This window comes from Lissotriton helveticus, chromosome 11 (assembly GCF_964261635.1).
Source record: "Lissotriton helveticus chromosome 11, aLisHel1.1, whole genome shotgun sequence".
NCBI lineage: Eukaryota > Metazoa > Chordata > Amphibia > Caudata > Salamandridae > Lissotriton > Lissotriton helveticus.
The window spans coordinates 211,089,249-211,105,822 of NC_136072.1; positions in this window are offsets into that span (position 1 = coordinate 211,089,249).

Genomic DNA, 16,574 nt, shown 5'->3' on the forward strand with positions numbered 1-16,574 from the left:
GCAAAGAACTCCATACGATCGAAACACAAATTCATTCCTCAGACAATAGACTGGGGGCAGACGGTGAGGTCCAGAGACAACTCTCGGATGCCAATAGTAAGTATAAAATAGCTCTGGAATGCTTGCGTTTATTAGATCTGTGGGCTATCAGGAGAGTCAACACGCAGAGGGTGGCAATGCTAGGAGACTGCTAGCATGGCTGATTAAGCCATAGAGCAGAAACATTCCAATCACCTGCCTTCGCACCACTGACGGGCAGGTAATCTTTTCACCAAAATCATTAACACCACATTATAGCAATATTACGCTACTCTCTATGGTAAACCGGGTGATGTGCCAGTGGAGTCTATGGTGGAATACTTGGGGGTTCTACGCCTCTGCGGGGTGGACCCTGCTAGGCAGAAGATTCAGAGAGAGGAAATATCCACACATGAAATACGATTGATTATTAAAGATGTGGCCAGAGGGAAAACCCCAGGGCAAGATAGATTCCCTGCAGGGTTTTACTCCACCTTTGCCTCAATAGTGACCCCCCCTGCCTTGAGAAGATGTATATGATTCACTGTGTTTGGGCCAGCTGCTGACCTGTACAAGAGAGGTATCGACCTGTACAAGAGAGGCACTGGCGCTCCCCCTACCCAAAGCTAAATCAAATCTGCCCGGCACATCGGACTTCCCCCCGACTCTCCATGTTGAATTTAGATTTTAAAGTCCTCAATAAAATTTTAGCCACAAGGTTACTCCCATACATGTCGGATTTGGTATATACCGGCCAAAACTGATTGATGCCATCTCAATTGATGTCCAGGAATTTAAGATGGTTGTATCATGTCTTATTCCATTAAGGTATTTCTGAACACCCAGAAGCAGTGGTAATGGCAGTTGACCTAGAAAAGGCATTTGACTCACTACGATGCGACTTTCTAATGTAAGTTATGAGAAGGATGGGGCTAGGGGAAGGGTGGTTTTAGATGGGTAAAACTGTTCTATAAGGGAACGGTGTTGATTACACAGAGATGAGTCAGAGAGTTGGACTCACTGCTACGAAATCCAGTCTGGGATGGGGGAGGAACAGGGTCTCTCTGGCGGTGCTGCAGTGACCTCTGGTTGCGGGTGGCCTAGGGGTGCCAGATTTTGAGGCCTACTATCTGGCACCACAGCTACAATGGCTATCCCGATGGCTGAATGGGAAATCTGTGGAGACACTGGGAGCCTCTGGACTACACCCTCGAAGATGGCTACTCGCCAAAGTTCTAAACCATACCATACCAAAGAGTTTATAAACCGTTCCGGATACATAGTATTGGGGTGCTGTTGCAGGTAGCCTCAAAATGTTGGATTAGATGCACCTGACATGCGGCTGGGGCCACCCTGTAGGCTCCCAATCTACCATTGAATGGGTTACCTCAAGGTGGAGACTGCTCCCCTTTTACAAAGGGTCAACTGAGAGACTGGACAGTGGTGGGAGTGACAACAGCTCATGACAGTTATCAAGACAGAGAGCTTATTCCCCGACCGATTTCCTTACACAATGCGATCCATCCCCAGGGCAGTTCTTAAATGATCATGTTACGATGGGAACTTTTACTCCACTATGGGGAATAGGCAGTTATGAACCCGACACACATGCAGTCCTACAGGCAGTAGTAACACTTGGGTCAGCAAGGAATTTAGTCAAATGATATATGCTTCGCTTGTGGCCATGATGGAACAGCCCTGGCCCACCTACAGGAGAAATGGGGAGCCCTGTTGGGAAGGAACCTGTCTGATACAGAGTGGGGGAAAGCTCTGAGTAGGCCAAAGAAAATCTCCAGAAACTACAACTTTAAGTTCACGCAATTTAATATTTTGCACATAACCTACCTTACTCCCCACCGGCTCACTATCATGTACGGAGTAGATAGCCAGAAGTGCCCGCGTTGTGGAACCCCGAATGTTAGATTTGCACACATGGAATGAGAGTGCCTGGATAAACAAGCATATTGTCATGGGATCATGGGGGTTCTAAATGAGGTGGTGGCAAGGTCTTTACTATGCAGAGCAGAGGTTTGCCTGGTAGGTTTATTCCTGCGACTCACAGCGAAAAAGGCGGGCACTAAATTTGTTGATCTCACGCTAGTACTGGCAAGAAGACATATTGCTCTCAGATGTTGGGCAATAATAGCACCCAAGGTGCTCTACTGGCAGAGAGATGTCTCTGCCTAGTCTAGTGCAGAAGAGAGAGCACTACTGCAGGAAGACAAATTAAGCAAACGGCGTAGACCACTTGCAGAGCTCTGGACTAAGGAGGTGCCGGCTTGGGATTCACGGGTGAGAGGGGAAGGAGAGCTCTGTGGGGTTCACCTGAAGAGTAATCGAAAGGGTGAACCCTGCCCCAGCACTACTCTCGAAAGTCAATAGAAAAATAATTCACCATATCTGGCCATAATCCACCTTGAGATGTCCTTAACACTGGGACCACACAATACATCAGAGAACCACAATTGATACACAATGATGATATGTGTATACAATTTCAGACCCTGACCCCAGGTGCGTTTTTTGTTATTGGTGTACTATGTTTGCTGATTATGTTTGAACTTATTGTAACATAGTAAGAAATATATTAAGGGACAATTCTATAGGGCTCCCCTGTAATATTGCTTATAGATGAGGAAATGTGCTGCACTTTGCAGATACCATATAAGCGTGAAACTCAGCAGACTCTTAGTAGCTATCTCCATAGAAAACGGGAAACACAAAAACAAATACAATACCGATTGTACTGTGTACCATGTAGTAATCACCCTTTTCCATTTCTTCTGCTTTATCATACACTTCCATTGTACATTGCCTTGCTATGTATAACTTGCTATATAACTGAAAAATGAAATTAAAAAGATATTTAAAAAAAATACATTAGTGGACTAGGATCGCACAACCTACTATTTCGCCCTGACAGCAATGAAGCACAATAATACCTTTGTGTCACAGGTGAAGAGAATCAATTTCCACATTACTTGAATGACTTAAAATTGAAACTGGGATAAACCAAAATAGCCTACGACGTAATGTCTACAAGACAGAAATCATGGTGCTACTACCACCCTGCCTCTTAAAGAAAATTGACTCGGTTTGCTCTACTCCAACATAGGGGCAGATTATGATGGAGGATGCGGAAAATCCTCTGCGGAGCCTCAAAAGACCCACCTCCATATTAGGATGGCGGTGGGTCTTGAAATCTGTCCGCAGCTTTTCCGCCGCAGTCGCCTTCCGACCGCGGCGGAAAAGCATTAACATGGCTGTCGGTGTCTATCAGACACCGCCAGCCATATTAGGATGGCGTAAGATGTATGCTTTTCCGCGGCTGCTTTTCCGCCATGGAAAAGCATACGGACCTTCACTTCGGGGACTTGTTGCGGGCCCCCTGGGTGAAGGGGGGTGGGGGATGCACATGGGGGTACCTATGGTACCCCCCTGCAATTGCGTGAACAAAGCAGCAGGCACCGCGCGGTGCCTGCCGCTTTGTGCATGCAAAGGCACAACTTTCATTTTTAATATTGCGGCGGGTGCTGCTTCAAGCAGCACCCGCCGCAATGTTAAAAATACAGGATGTGACCGCCAGGGTGGCGGTCACATCCTAATTTGCACAGAGGGACCACCGCTGCCCCTGCGGACGGTCCCTCCTACTCTATGGTGGCGGAAGGACTCAGGTCCGTCCGCCATCATAATCGGCCTCTTACTTTGGTGACACTGTTCCAATCAAAACAGGTGAGAATCATTCAATTGTAATCCTCTGCCTGCATTGTATTACTCACCACTCCCTTCCCATCAAAAACACGAATAGCGCTAACTGGAATACATCAGTGCACTCAAGCACCACGCCACAGCCTGAGAAGTTGGTAGGTCACACATCCACTATCCTCCTGAAAACATTAGCCTTCCATCCTCTGTCATCTCCCATTACCACATTTATCCCAAGAAAAAGTAAAAAAGACCAAATAGAAGGTGCCAGTACACTCCCCCACTACACTGGGAGCCTAGAGCAAGACAGGTAGTGTGACATCTTGCAAAGCACTCACAAAGGCACCAACCACACATAACATCCATGCAGAACCAATCTTAACACTTGCAGAAAGATCCCTTTCTTCAAGGTCAATGAAAAACACATAGATGATATTTATGCGGATCAGCCCTCACACCAGAATAGAACAAAGAGGTGACTTTACAGACTCAATCACCACACATAGCCAAGGGTTTGGGTGGGATTTGGGGCTGAAGGAGTGGAAGGGGACATGGAAGGAAGTGTGTTGGCAGGAGGAGGGAGGGGAGGTCACACAGGGCCTGAGTGTTAAATCTGTACTGCTCCACAATGGATTGAACGGCGCCATTTTCTGAACAGTAAAAGCTGGCCCTATGTTCCCACACTCGAATTACCGAGGCCAATAGAGACCTGGTAGATTGGTATCCCGCCCAGGGAAACCTCTCCCCGCAAATCGTAATCAGCCCCTCTAGTTTATCCAGTTGTCAGTTTCACATTTCTGTGGTTTCTTACCACAAAGCATGTCCCATATCTGCATTATCACATCTTCCAATTTCTAAAATGTAATTCCGAAACAATAGTTTTGACGAGGCACAATCTGGCTTTAAACCCCCTTTACCAATCCGTTTGTAATAAAACCAATCACTGTCTTATAATAAATATTCAGTTCTACTTCGAATAAATGTCATGCCAAGAACAACCATTTCACTTTCTGCAACTGAATGCCTATTTAGGAAGTCGCCGACAATTCAATTAGTTAACAATGTCAGTGTCAGGTTGTGGTGCATCATGGGTAATATCATATTAACTTCAAGAGAGTGTAAAATTACGAACTGAGCAACATTTTACGTGCATAAATTCTGTTTTTTTAAGTCATGCAAATCAAGTGGTTTTGTTTGTATTTGATCTCTCTCATGTTGTGAGTGTATCAATACACGTTTTCTCCACCACTTCATGAAAGCTGATTTCAAACTATGCTTGTCCATAAAATAATTCTGAATTTTGCAGATGTACATATAGTTTGGCTTGTGGCGTGAAGGGTATTCCAGAAAACATATCGTAAAACATTTCCTTTTTGAAATTATTCGAAAAGAAAGTAAATGAATCACTACCGACTACTGTTGATGTCTTCAGTTACTAACAGAGAACAACACGTATATCAACCAAAACTGCCAGTCACTTGATTAATTAAGTAGTCTGTTTTTTGAATAATGCACAATAAACGTATTTACTTTCAAAAGAAAAACAATAAAAAATCACTGGTATTGTAAAATGATTTTTAAACGTTGTTTACATTTTAAAAATTAATGATGAGAATATTTGACTTCTTAAGGACATTCTTCATAAATTGGCAAATTGATTGGCTGTAAATCATTTCTTTTTTCCCCTCAAAATGATAACAATACATGCTAAACACATCAAGACACGTTTATAATGTTACGTTAGCGAGAATGTCACGATTTACATTGTTTTTACTTTACATTGCAAGTTGTTGTGTATGTTATAAAATGTGGGGTTTGACAGCTTCATGTCCCCGTTTGTGAATATTTTAACATTTTAAGAAACTGATTTACCTCTGATTGATCATGCCATCTCAGTTAGCTGCATTTTCCCCCCTCAAAGGCTGTTTGTAAATGTATACATTCTGATAATCTCAGAAGCAGGCTCGTTCGAAGCTCAACGTTTTTACTGAAAGTATCTTCCATAATACAGAAATTAACTGCAAGAAGTGCTTCCCTAATTTACAATGATTTTGCTTTTTTTTTTGGCTCTAGCTACTTCCTAAATCTGATTCACATTACTCATAAGAGAACAGACAGGAGTTTATAGAAACATTGCTCTATTACTTACCGGTAATCTTCATTACTCCGAGTCCCGTTGTCCTCGTACCATTCATACACTTTGTTATGGATGGGCTGGGGGGATTAACAGTTGTATAGTTCCATGGCTGAGTTCATTATAATATTATATGCTTAACAACACAGGAACACCAATTTGCACAAATATGTGCTTTACTTCGCTTTACCTCGAGTGATTTAAAGGCACTTGCCTTGATTTTAAGTGGATTAGAGTTTTGTGACCACAGAGCAAACCATTGTTCGCCGCGGGGCTAGAATTCCGAATTGTGTGTAATTTACCCAACGTGGTATTTTCTGGGCTACAATAAGGTTCTCACTCTTCACTGAATTTCGACAGATCAAACTTGTCAGAATACAAAAGGGGAACATTTATGCTTGTTTGAGTGTGGTGAGCACCAGAAAGTCAGATTTTCTCTGCTGCAGCCCATTCACAATGAGGGTAAAAGTGTAAACAAAATACATGAAATACAATTTCACCATGTTCAGGACTTATTAAAAAATAAAATGTTGTGATGAATATAAAATATTTTTTAACTGTAGTCAAATTCTTAGCAGGCGTAATTACATATTTATTCTAAATGCTATTTGAATACAAAAATATGTTTAGTCTTTTTATTAGTTTCGGTACTTTGTTCGATGTAGCACAACAATGGCAGTCTGTGGTTTCAAATGCTGTAATTGATAGGAATGACAACACGCCCATGACCTTTAAACCACAGTATAACCCTATTCCCTTAAAGGACTAATTTTATGTGTGGACTTTATATACTTAGGGCCAGATGTATCAACGCTCTTTGTGATCACAAAGGGGCCGATTCGCAGAATTGGCCCATTTGCGAATCCAAAAATGTATTTTCCAATGTATCAAACATTTTGAATTCACAATATGGGTAGTCACAATTATTTGCGATTTCCTAAATTGCGAATGCAGTTAGGGAATAAATGCAATTCATGGAGCTATTGCAAATTGCGATTTTGCATTAAGGAATCACAAATTACCACCAACTTCTAGTTGGTGGTAGTTTGCAAATTCCTGAAAAAAAATCACTTTTCTGCATTTTTCTAAGTGTCATGTGGCCCACAAACATGCCCTTAGGGCATGTATAAGCGCCACATGTGTACACATGCATATTTCAGGGGTGCATCAGATTGGCCTTTTGGCCCCCTTGCACCCATGTAACTGCTTGGGCAATATGCGAGTACCTATTGGGTATTCGCAAATTGCGCTTGCAATTCCCATTCATTCCTGTGGGCCTCTAGGCCCATAGAAATGAATGGGAAGCCATTCCTTGTTTGCGACTCGCAATTCCCGTCTCACAATTAAGGAATGTGTAGGAATTGCAAAATATTTGAGAAAACCTACATATATTGCATTTTGCGGGTCTATAATAGCGAATTGGAAACATTCTCTAATATAGACTTGCAAAATCCAATTTTGATACATCTGGCCCTTAGGCCGTTATTATGAGTGACTCGGAAAATGGCCTTGATTTTCCCATCCTTGAGTTATCCGTAAATCCAAGGAAGTGGAAAATCCAAGACATAACAGGTTGACTATTTCCAACAGAGTAAATGGAAGTGGAATTACCTTAGGACGATATGTTGACAATAACATTCTATTCAGTCAACATTGGAGTGATAGAATTAATATAGCACTGCATTCATATCCTACTTACGAAGAGAGATATATGCAGTTAAAGACATGAATTCCAAGATGAAGGGCATACTTGCAAGCAAGGTCCTCTATCATGGGACAACTCCTATAATGAGAAGTATAGCCTGATGCAGAAAGGCTCCAATGTTATCAAAACATTTTCCTTGAGAATTTTATATGTCTAAAAATGAGCAAGGAGAAATACAAAGAAAAGCTTGTTTTTGGAGTAGAAGGACTACACCATCGTAAAACTGGCCCTCTGCCACTCCATTGACTTGTGACGGAGTTCACAACAATTCAGTGTTGTAGGGAAGAAAAATTAGGGCGGGTGTAGTGCTTAATGCATAATCTAATGTTGTGCAGGGGAGACTGATTACAGGAGGCTAAAACTTAGGAGACAGGCTGTGCTGACTGATGAAAACATTTTGTGGTCCTTTCTTGATAACGAAATGGGAATTGGACAGATATGGTTAAAAAGTTAGTTCCACATTTTCAGAGTGCATTCTGAAAAAGATTGAGCCAAACTGCTTCATGTTATAATTTTAAGACGTAACTTCTTGAAAATATTTCTACTTTTAGCCTTTGACTTAAAGTCTTACCCTAGCAATATAGCCTTTAAAAAACCTCTGAAAAAGCTCTCCCAATAATTTTGTTTTAGTTGCTGCTTTCAGTATGTTTATCTGATCATATACTATGTAAAATTGGGTTACTAGTTGCCCGGGGTGTGAGCCCTGGTCAAGCAGCAGCCACAATCCTGGTCATGGTAAGCACAAGCACAACCCAAATTAACCTGTGCTGAACCCCTTGGTAGCCTGGCTCAGAGCAGTCATGCTTAAATTAAAGGCAATGCGTAGAAAGTAATGCTATTCTAAAAGAATTGTGGTAAGGGTGACTGTGGCAGGATTCCCGACCCGCTTGTTCGCCCAAGGTGCCTGAATTCGCGCTCTATGCTGTGCCTATGATATTTTTAAAAATTGACATTTGTGTGTGATTTTAAAATTGAAACTAAATTGAAACTGCAAATTGCCCCGTGTTAGTTTACATCGCGCTGTGCAAATCGCGCTCCTGCCAAAACACCTACCCTAACCTGATTTGAGAGGGGGGACGGTATCTTCAGGGCAGCTTTCAGCACTGGAGCGGTTAGCGCTCTAGTGGCTGCATTTCCGGGGCTATTTAGGCGGAGCCTGAACATCCGCGAGCTGTGGTAAAGGTGACTGTGGCAGGGTTCCCGACCCGCTTGTTCGCCCAAGGTGCCTAAATTCGCGCTCTATGCTGTGCCTATGATATTTTTAAAAATTGACATTTGTGTGTAAATTTAAAATTTAAACTAAATTGAAACTGCAAATTGCCCCGTGTTAGTTTACATCGCGCTGTGCAAATAGCGCTCCTGCCAAAACACCTTCCCTAACCTGATTTGAGAGGGGCGACGGTATCTTCAGGGCAACTCTCAGCACTGGAGCGGTTAGCGCTCTAGTGGCTGCATTTCCGGGGCTATTTAGGCGGAGCCTGGACATCGGCGAGCTGCGGTAAGGGTGACTGTGGCAGGGTTCCCGACCCGCTTGTTCGCCAAAGGTGCCTAAAGTCGCGCTCTATGCTGTGCATATGATATTTTTAAAAATTGACATTTGTGTGTGATTTTAAAATTGAAACTAAATTGAAACTGCAAATTGCCCCGTGTTAGTTTACATCGCGCTGTGGAAATCGCGCTCCTGCCAAAACACCTTCCCTAACCTGATTTGAGAGGGGGGACGGTATCTTCAGGGCAGCTCTCAGCACTGGAGCGGTTAGCGCTCTAGTGGCTGCATTTCCGGGGCTATTTAGCCATCGCCCATCCTCGAGCGCGCAGCTGTCGCGCGCTAGGGAGCCGAAGACACGCCGAGAGCAGCCAAAGAGTAGCCCGTATGCGCCCGTCCACGACAGGACGGGACTAGGGGCCACAAACTCTGTTTGAAATCGACATGGATCGGACGGCGGACACCCGAACTAGGTACACTTCCCAAGCCTTATTCGACCTGCAACCTCAGGGGGCGGTGGGCTGTGTTCGTAATCAATGGCCATGTCTTGAAGTCCCAGTCTCATGCATTCAATGCAGATTCCAGGCATCCTACATCGCCAATTTTACTGGAGGCTCCGTAAGGAGAACTTCAGCGCCCAAGGGCTGGAAAAGTTTTCTTCTCAATATCCGCTCACTGCCCAAACACCATCTTGAGGTATGGGATCTCATTAACACAGCCAATTCAGAAATCAGTTTTTTAACAGAAACCTGGCTAAAACCACACACGACCCCTGCCATTACATTAGGAATTCCTGCAGGATACAAAATTCTAAGGCTGGACCGCCTGATCAAAACCGGAGGCGGAATAGCCATTATATATAAAGAAGGTTTAAAAGTTTCTATAATTGAACAGATTAGTCGCCCCTCGATGGAAGTGATGATATTTAAGATTAACTCAGGTCCTAAAGAACACTGGAAAGGAGCCCTGATCTATCGCCCCCCTGGGCCAAGCACTGGATTTACTCTGTTTTTAACTGAGTTACTTGCACAACATCTTAGAGCTAAAGAAAATTTTCTCCTGTTATGGGATTTTAACTTTCATGCTGATATCCCTGACCATCCTGAAACCCTGTCCTTGCTCTCCGACCTCGCCCTTTTGGGATTTAAGATACAGAATAATGGCTCTACTCATATAGGAGGTCACACTTTAGATTACATTTTTTCCAACTGCCCAACGATATACTGCTATCCCCCGACCCGAATAAACTGGTCAGACCATTTTGTGGTTGAATTTTCCCTCCCTGGTCTAGTTAAACCCACCAAACAACCCCCCGCCCCTCCCATATGGCGCAGACAATGGCATAAGGTGACTTTAGATGAGATTCAAAAAGTTTGGAGAGAGCCGCTTATTGCAGCAACAGACAACGTAGAGTCAGCTCTTTCCAAATACAACACAGCTCTCATGGAAGCGGTTAATCTCTTAGCCCCGTTGAAATTAATGAAACAACATCCTACATCTAAGCAGGAGGTATGGTATGCAAACATCTTAGACTAGAAAAGCAGGGTTGCAGGAAGTTGGAAAAAATATGGAGGAAAACCCACACTGAAGAAAGCCAGAAAAACTTTTCAGAAGCCATGTATTCCTATTACAAAAACATCAGGCTAGCCAGGAAAAACTGCTTGACATCACAGCTAGCAGAAGCTGGCAATTCCTCCAGAGAGCTATACAGGATCTTGCAGACCTTTGTGAAACCCTCTGCCTGCGAGAGTCCTGACGAGTTCTCTCAAACCTTATGTAATGACATCTCCCTATTTTTTTAAAACAAAATAGAGGCTATTTATGAAAAAATTACCAATGCTAACAATTCCAAAGACACTGCTATCTGTACTCTGGCACATTCTAGTATACATAAAGGTACCCTGACTGCCTTCCCTGAAGCTAGTCAAAATGACATTCTGTCTCTGATAAGCAACATAAAAACAGGCCCCCCTCTAGATCTCCTTCCAGCTAAAATAACTGCCTCACTAAGTAATCTACTCTCCCCAATGATCCAAACCATCATGAATCTCTCTTTTAAATAGGGACAAATACCCCAAGACTGGAAAAAAGCGGTAGTAAATCCGATTCGTAAAAACTCGGCCATGCCATGGACAGATCTTTCCAACCTCCGCCCCATCTCTCTACTGCCATTTTTGAGCAAATTGACCGAGAAACATGTGAACACTCATGTGTCCAATTTCATCGAGGCAACAGGGGGTCTGGACTATTCTCAATCTGGGTTCAGACCCAACTACAGCACCGAATCTGCGCTCCTCTCTGTGGCAGATAACATCAAGATGACACAAGATAGAGGAGGCTCTATGATTCTGGTGCTGTTAGACCTGTCTGCAGCCTTCAACACTGTGTCACATGAGATTCTTCTCGGTCGCTTGCAGAGAGTGGGGATTGGAGGTATGGCACTGTCCTGGCTGGAGAGTTTTCTCTCTGGCTGCTCACAAAGTGTCAGCCTGGGCTCCTGTCGTTCCACTTCTAGGGAGCTCACTAAGGGGGTTCCTCAGGGCTCATGCCTAAGCCCCACATTATTTAATGTGTACGTGGCCCCCCTTGCTGACATTGTGAGAGCACACGGATTTATCCCAGTGTCGTACGCTGACGGCACCCAGTTTTTGGTTCCCTTCCAGACTCTCACTCCTGCCACTAAGAATGCTTTTGCTGAGGGCATGAGAGCAGTGTCCAATTGGATGGCCTCCAATTGCCTTCAATGCAACGTGGGCAAGACCGATGTCATGCTGTTTGGGAAAGCTAACCTCCTATGGTCACCAGACTGGTGGCCTTTGGACTTAGGACCGGTCCCATGCCCTAAGCAATCAGTGAAGAATCTGGGAGTGCGACTAGATCAGGGGCTAGTTCTAAAAGAACATGTGAACGTGGTGACCGGATCATGCTTCCGGACAATTGGTCTTCTAAGACGAGTATTTCGTTTTCTATCAGACGTCTACAGAAAGACCCTTGTCCAGGCCCTTGTAATAAGTCGGTTAGACTATTGCAATGGTCTTCTCATTTCCGCTAATGAAGACGTGCTTAACCGACAGCAAGTGGCCCAAAATACAGCAGCCAGACTAGTCCTTAATGTCCCATCGAGAACTCCATCTAGGCCCCTTTTGGAAGAGCTTCACTGGCTGCCCATCCGCCAGCGTATAAAATTCAAGATCTGCTGCATAATACATAAAAGCCTTTTTGGAACAGGTCCGCATTATCTAGCCCAAAAATTTCAGATTCATAAACCGGAAAGCCTTCTGCGCTCCAGCTGCCAACTTCTATTAAAAACTCCTCCAATTAGGAAGGCTAGGCAGGGTGGTCGAGCCCTTTCATACATAGGGCCCACCCTCTGGAATAAACTCCCTATTAGCATGAGGCAAAACTCCAACCTTCTTTCTTTCAGGAAAGCATTAAAGACGCGCCTGTTTTTAGAAGCATAGTTTTGTTGGCACCTCCTAAAGGCTCGGATTCTGGTATTAATGGCGAATAAAGCGCGGAGCTACCACTTCGGGGGTCGAGTCCAGCGCTATAAAAGCAAATAAATAAAATAAATAAATAAATAAATAAACCTATGATCGTGAAGTTAAAAAATCTTATACCATTTCGTAATTTCCAGCTCAGGTTGGCACACCTATTATGTTGATGCCATGCTGTTTTTAAAACAGTTTCAGATGCATGTACATTACTATCAAAGTTAATTCTGCTAGGAAATACAGTAGAATCCTACTATAAAAGCTTCGTAGTAAGTGCCATTCATAATTAATAACAAAGTCATGTTTGATTCTCCTCTCACTTGCACTGGAGTAACATGTTTTTGGATTCTTTAGTAGGTTTAATTTCTGCAAAATCTATTTGCACACACCGCAGGTCCTTATTTTCACATTTGCAGAAATGAACGCATTTTGAAACAAAAGATGAGAGCTGGCAGGAAACGTTTCCAACCCCCGATTTGTGTTGATTTGTGAGAAAGTGCCCCATTGGTAGAATACCAATATTGCTAAAAAAAAGAATAACACTGTTGATGGACTTTATTGTTGACACCGATTTTTTTAAAATAGAATTCCTAAACAAGCAGAACTGAAACTGTAGTTGCATGTTTTTTGCCAAATACCCTTTCGAACTTTCATAAGGGAAACGAAAGTTATGCTGTCAGCGGACACCACGGTTACTTAGTCCACAAATAGGGATGGAACAGCTGAGCGACTGAACATAACCTTTTTGTTTTGGGGTTTGAATTATTTTTGCACTTTCATTCAAGGAATCTTTTTCTTTCCAAAGTGTTCGGTTTTAGATAATGTACTACCTTTAAAACATGGTGGAAGATGATACATTTGCAAATGGGCTCCTGGGAGGTGAGTTTGCTTTTTTTAATGTAGGCGTCTCCGACCAGGAGTGCGAAGAAAGACACACTCACAAATTCAACTCAAAGGGAAGGAAATTCGAAGGCATGGTTTGCCTTGAAATTATGTGGCTGCCCACAAACATTATGTGTGTGGGCATTTCGAAACTCCTCTATGGCCTCTTCTCATCCCTGGAAATAGAGGGAAATTGATCCTAGCCAGTACCTGGAGTGACTCCCCTTACAGGATGGAGAGTGGAAAGGATGAGATCAATGTTTGGTGAGGGTGTAGAGAAAGTGTTTTCACCATAGGTAAAAAAATAAATCCTGCAGACAAAAAGAAAAGTGTGTGCTTGTACCGGAGGTTTTATTCCCACTGTGTAATCTTCTCCACTATAGAGAACCCCACACAGTATGAACAGGAGCCAAGGGCAGTAGAGTAACCAGTGTGCTGTGGGCCCTAGTACAAGGACAGAAATGGGCCTCTCTAGCTATTGTTTGAATTATAAAATATAGCAATAATCAGGGTTCTGTGGGCCCCTTAGGTTCTGGGACCTAGTACCACTGCACATGTTGCACCAATGGAAGATACCTTTGTGGCCACAGAAAGAATCATTTCGATTTTCAAATAGTACACCACGAAACCTTAGGCTGGTGCAGTTCACCTGTTGTCAGATTGGGAATAAAAGTGAATAACAAAAAATATGCAACTCTCACCCACATGTACATGTAAATTTATAGATGCATAATTATTATTTTATAGAATTTAGGGTCTAATATGTTGTCTCCTAGTGAACGCAAGTCAAAAGCTATAAAAAATACATTGTATCTAAATACAGGGACATAAAAGACCCTTTTTCTAACAGTATTGAATTAAAGGCTCAAATGAGGAAGGACGCACAGTTAAACTTGAGTACCATGACAAAGGGGTGATCTGCAGAACTTTTCAGTTTTAGCTTCCTCGCATGGTATCTTGGCTTAACCAGATACAGAGGGGTATATTCACAAAAACGTGTGATAACTACAGCAAGAGTAGATTAACGCAACTTTCAACATCGCAGCCTATCGCTGGAAAATAACCCTGTGGCAACGTGGAATTCACAACAAGGCGGTAGCATGCAATAGTTTGCCGGAACCACGGACAATGTCCGCAATACAATCACCTCGATGGAGACAAAAACACAAACCACTGGACCAAAAAACATGCGATGGACCAAAGAATGATGAGGAAACCAGCGATAAGCAGCGCCAGGCCTGCAACACACACCTGGCAGGCGGGAAAAATCACCATAAATGTAGAAAAAACAGCCAAACACAAACTGACCAACACCCAAACACCATGGAGGCAGCCTGAGCAGGCGCAGAGGACGAGCGCAATCCCATAAGCACCCCGGACGACTAGCCCGGGACCTCGGGGACAGGGAAGGGCAAGGACAAGAGGAAGAGGAAAAAGAAATTCAGTCCGCAGGCAAACGGGATCATAGTCACGGAGGTGATGGAACACCATCAACAACTGTTTGTAACCTCCAATGTGTTATTGGGCACCATAAATGGAATATGGCGGGACATCGTGGACAAGGTGAATGCCGTCAGGGAGCACAAGAGGACAATGGAGGAGGTCAAGAGGCGATGGAATGACATCAAGTGGCGGACCAAGGCGAAACTCTCTGCCAATCAGAAGGCAGCAACGCACACTGGAGGTGGGGGCCCAGCCCCACAGCTCTTGCTGGATGACATGGAGAAGCTGGTGTCGACAGTCATCAGTGTGGAGACTATGGCCGGAGTTGAGGGATCGAACACTGCCGACAGGATACAACACAATCGCAACAGGGTGAGTGACCACCAGGTACTGAGGGACGGGTGGAGATGGGCACAATGGCACACATGCACAATCAAGCAGAGCACAGTGCACACCCACAATGACTCTAGGTCCTTGCCCAGATCTACAGACTGTCACAATGTACAATGCTATGCTGTCTGAATGTCAACATGTACCATGCAGCTACATACATGTGGACACATTGTAATACACCATCTCCCCTTCACATCGCAGGGGCACCGTCAACACCTCCTTCAGAGCAGTCCCAGTCAGTCTTCATTGATGACAAAGAGGACAACACCAGCATCGACACCCAAGCCATCCAAGACATCATTGACCTCATCTGCCACTCACCTCCAGGATCAGGGCAGGCCAGCTACATCAAGGAGGCCCCACCCACTACCCAAAGCACCCCGCAGGAGGTACCCACAGCCCCGGCACTCCCCCAAGACCCCCAGGAACAACACATGGCCTTCCATCGCCGTGTGCTGGAGTGCCAGGGTGGGGGGTCTCATTGCTACCCTTCACAGGCGTACTCGCTGGTGGTGTGCAGGTCACTGGTCTAGTTGTCAGCATGTCACAGTCATTCCCTGAGGGCAGGTTTGCATGTACAGCACACCCATCCGGCACAGGCGTCACAGGCCATGTGATCCCGCAAAGATAAGGGGGTGACAACGTCACAGACCCCTCTGCCTGTGGTGACTGGATGACAAACCTGAGGCCTTGAGGCCGGCATGTGCCTAACATCCCATGGCACTGACTGGGGTTGAACAGGGTTTGTGGTACACGCCTCATTGCGCCCGGCACAGCCACCCTGCCACAGGACGCTGACTGGGGTTGGACAGGGTTTGTGGCACACGCTGCATTGCAGCCGGCACAGGCACCCCGCCACGGGACGCTGACTGGGGTTGAACAGGGTTTGTGGCACACACTGTATTGCAGCTGGCAGAGGTACCGCGCCACGGGACGGTGACTTAGAGTGCACTGAGTCATTGGAACCTTGAGCTGCTGAGCGGGTGTGCAGCCTACGATATTGGCCCGTCCCGGTGGCCTGGACTTCTCAGGATTAGTGTGCCTTGCAGGACCACAGTGTAGGCCACGCCATTGGGCTGCGCGGGCCTACCGCCATGTGACCTCGCATCCAGGATCACAGAGTTAGTGGCACCCATTGGGCTGAGCGGCTGTGCAGGCTGCGATGTTGCCGGGTGGCCTGATATGTTCCATCCCATGATGCAGTCAAGACCCAGCACCAAACGTGAGACCTGGTGGCCTGTGCAGTGTGGTTGCATGGTGTGGAGGGGGCAATGTCCACGGGCCCGGGCTTGTGGCTTGCAGCGGCAGGTGGTG